This window comes from Gavialis gangeticus, unplaced genomic scaffold (genome assembly GCF_001723915.1).
Source record: "Gavialis gangeticus isolate Ggan-Ray unplaced genomic scaffold, GavGan_comp1, whole genome shotgun sequence".
Taxonomy (NCBI): Eukaryota; Metazoa; Chordata; order Crocodylia; family Gavialidae; genus Gavialis; species Gavialis gangeticus.
In genome coordinates, this window is record NW_017729006.1 from 10,046,852 (window position 1) to 10,051,024 (window position 4,173).

Genomic DNA, 4,173 nt, shown 5'->3' on the forward strand with positions numbered 1-4,173 from the left:
AAAACCAGTTTGAAACCCCATGTGGAAGCACTTTTGATATGAACCAATTTCATTTTGATTGAGCATAACTTGGTTAGGAATCAGTGGCCATATCTATACAAGATAACTTACATACACAAGTACTAAATGACTGCACAATAACTGGACAGTTATTGTGCTACTGCACAGTAGCATCTTCAAACAGCTTTTTGGTGACACTGACTGTGCAGTAGCTCATTACTAATCTGTAGTAGCGTTGCATCATGCTTTGTGCCACACAATGGTACTGCACAGTAGTAACGAGCTACTACAGAGTAGTAATGAGCTGCTGAGCGGTCAACATCTCGCGCAGACATGTCCAGTTTAAACTAAGCTGAACAAGCACTCTTTAAACCAAAATAAAAGCGTCTTTGCAAGGTTTTGCACTAGTTTAACTATGACAGCTTAAAAATCAGTTGGTTAAAATGGTCACATTTCCTCAGTTAAGCATATGCAAAGATGTTAACAGAAAGCCCATTAAGATCTACATTTGGTGCCCAGAAACCTTCCATTTGGAGCACTATTTTGCACGTGATGCAAAGGTGAAAACATTTTCACTGGCCAAATTATTGTACATGTATGATTTGCAGCTGGTTGAAATTTAACCTTGCGTGTGGCAATTCAGACAGGATGAGGTAATTACAGGACTTTGTTTAGAAGTCCAAAATAAGACTAAATAAAATATTTTCCCAACCTATAGCGCCTTAGATCCAAGGACTTCAGCTAACTAACCAGAATTAGAATATTTACTTTAATTTAAAATTGATGCTTTTGAGAAATTTTAGTTTCATTAAAAGATTTTTTTAAAGAAAGAATACAATGACCAACTCAGAAATTTCTGTATGATCCAATGGTCATGTATGAGCTGATAAAATTATTTTAAAAGCCCCAAATGAGTGGTTATCAAGCTTTGAAACAACTTTGAACTATATAAGAGGGACTTATCAAACACATTACAGCTGCATCAACATCTCAAAAGGTGTTTATTAGGTTTAACTTACATGTGGCAAAATACTCTGAGGCTATTCCTGACCAGGAAGCAGGAGAAATATCACAAGTACTCTACATTCTCATCTGATGTCCGATCTTGTTTCTAGATCAAAGATGTTAATATTTTAAGCTTCAACATTAGAATACAAATGGCTTGGGAACCACAGATTCCAAAGGTACAGTGTATTGTACCTCCTAAAGGACAGGAAGAAATATAGGGCAAGATCCTAAAAGCTGCTCCCAGTTGAGACTATTACGGCTGTCTGTAGGCATGTCTTACTTGGAGCAGCTTGCAAGCTTAGGAAAAAAACAAATATAGTTCAGCCTACTGCACCAACAAATCAGCATGCCCACTTTATTTCCTATTCTACTTGTTCTTTCTATTAAATTTGAATAAGATACAAGGACGGTCATTCAAAAATGTCTTATTAAAAAAAGACACTGGCAGATTAACACTCATGTTTAAAAGATGTCCTCATCTGAATTACTAACACCCAAAGACTTCTTGATATATGTCCTAAATGTTTCTAAAGTGCTGCACATTTTTACAAGGGAAGAGTAGCTTTTTTTTGCCTGCTGATTTTGTTTTCTCCAGGAGCAGCTTCCCAAAAGATCTCTAGCTGTCATTAATATTATTAACTCATTCAGATGGCTCAGTTTCCACCTCAGTGGGTGTGTCTACACATTCATTAAAGCATTTGCTACTCTGCATCGTTTAGTACCTCTAATGTGAGGTACTAACTAAATGCACAGTAGCAAAAGCACATGCTTTTTAAGTGACAATGCACAGTAGCCTAATTTACTGCGCATTAACATGTTTTTTGCTGTGACACTTTAATGCACAGTAAAATAGGCAACTGTGCATTAAAGCACACATATATATGCACCCAATGTGGTTGTAATTGGGGTAGGTGCTTCACTTACATGTGTTGCTGTGATACATAGCAACATTAACAGGTCCACCAGTGACTAATGTCAAATTGTGACATTGCAGTGCTTCTAGTGTTGCATTGAAACTGCTGGTAATGTCCAGTGCTAGTTATCCAGTGCTCAGAAATTCATGCTATCTCTAGAAAACTTGCAGAGAAAATATGTGAAATGTTGAATTATTATTGAAATTCATTTTTGTATAACTGCATTTTGAGACCCTTTGATTATTAAACCTGAATTTTTAAAACCCTGACTCAGTTTCTACCATGTAAACTACCTTCCTTTTGCATTTCACTTAGGCTACACAGTAAAAATAGAAAAAGTGGATACTTACCATACAGTAAATGTGGTTCTTTGATGTATTTCCTTCAATGTAAATTTAATCTAATTACCCCTACACTGAGCCCATTAACTTGTACTTAGCCAAAGTGCATCTACCAGAAAGGCATCCAGCTCTTGATCTGAAAACCTCAAGAAATAGAAAATCCACCATTTCCCTTGTTTGTTTGTTTCAGTGTTTAACAGCTGATGTTAAAGGCAATTTGGTTCTGACTGTAGATACACATGAACCTCATATAAGTGAGACTGGAATTTTTGGACTAGCAGCATTTGCCAGGTCTGTTTGTGCATTGAGTATCTCCTTGCGCTCCTAAATAACAAGCATAAGTGACAGTGTGGCCTGCATAAGTCAAAGCCTGAGGTAGCTAAGGACTCTGAAAAAGGGTAGGAGGGTTGACTCAACACTTCAAAGAACCATAGTGTCATTTTGAGTACATCACTGAGGATAAAACTGCAGGTGACTAGTCTTCCTGGGCAATGAGAGTAGCAAGTCCCACTTGTACCATGCAGACACTTTGTAATGCAAGAAGTGACTGGAATTACTACTCTTCCAAATCTGACATCTCTCTTGGCCACCAGGTCCAGGACTTAGTATTCTACAAAGGCCGTATCTACATGAGATGCTGACTGGACAGTTGTTATTGCAGTTATTTAGTACTTGTATAAACACTTGTATATAAGTACTTGTATAAAGTACTGTATAAACAAGTACTAAAGCACTGCACAATAACCTGACTAACCTGAGTTACTGTGCAGTACGGCCAACAAATGTCTTTTTTGTGACACTACTGCACAGTAGCCTAATAATACTGTGCACTAGTGTCACATCACAGTTGTTGCCACACGATGCTACTGTGCAGTAGTATTGGGCTACTGCGCAGTCGATGTCTCACATAGATGTGGCCAGCATGACTACAATACTCTACTCTACAGCCCTGCAGATCTCTGAAATCAGAGCACATGCTAGATGCAACCCATGTTTGGGCAGGATGTATCTTCATGTTCAGAGAGAGAGGTTTGCCAGCCAACTGATAGCAGATGGAAAGGCACACTGCATGATCTACTTGGAACTTCTCTGCAACAAGATGGTTTGTCTTTTATACAACCCAAAAACAGCCACAGCCTTATCTAAACTACACAGCAGGTTCCACCCTTGAGAGGCCTGAGCACACTCCACCTATCCGCACCCGCAGGCAGAGAGACAATGACACAGGCAGACACATCCCTCTGCATCTACCCTCAGTCTCCAGTATGTGTGAAAGCAACCAATATGGATGAGCACAGAGGGCCCTCATTGGTAAACTTCTAGGTTTGGGGTATGTTGGCAAGCACAGGTAGGCAAAGCATGTTAGTACCAGGACCTACAGCAGCAATAATGCAAAATGGTGGGTAGGCACCCAAAGAGACCAAGGCTTACAGTGTAATTCAGTAAAACTCAGGATATATCCAGAGTGTGCATTTTCTTCTCTCCCAACATACAACCCAGCTTAATGAAGGAACCTGGCAGTGAAATTAGTTGATAAAGGTGAATACCCTAGACTACCATAGAAGTTAATATAAAATGCAGTTCGAGCACCAACCCTGTCCCTGTGAAAGATGGTGGCACTTCTGTCCCACAAACTAACTATGCCAGATATCGGCAAACTGTAACTCAGCAAGCTGCTCTGCACACACTGCCTCCTGAAGTGGAAGCAACATCGCCTCATTCAGGCAGCTCTGTGGGCAAGCTATTTGGTAGGCCTGTGCAAAGCAGCAAGTATTCACTTCAGATTCAGATTCAGCTGATTCAGAGAATCATAGAATCATAGAATCAATGGGTCGGAAGGGACCTAAACAGATCATCTAGTCCGACCCCCTGCCATGGGCAGGAACGAGCACTGGGGGTGGGAGGGGTCA

The 4,173-nt window shown here is 39.9% G+C and overlaps 1 long non-coding RNA gene across 1 annotated transcript in view; it reads right to left on the bottom strand.

Moving 5' to 3' along the window:
* Window positions 1-895: 895 nt before the first annotated feature.
* The window catches only part of LOC109291700, a 13,530-nt gene continuing 10,252 nt past the window's right edge, over window positions 896-4,173 (bottom strand). The window contains exons 3-4 of the long non-coding RNA XR_002095927.1: window positions 2,273-2,407; window positions 896-1,111 (exon numbers count right to left, since the gene is read on the bottom strand). This is a non-coding gene — a long non-coding RNA (uncharacterized LOC109291700). The remainder of the gene's footprint in view (window positions 1,112-2,272; window positions 2,408-4,173) is intronic.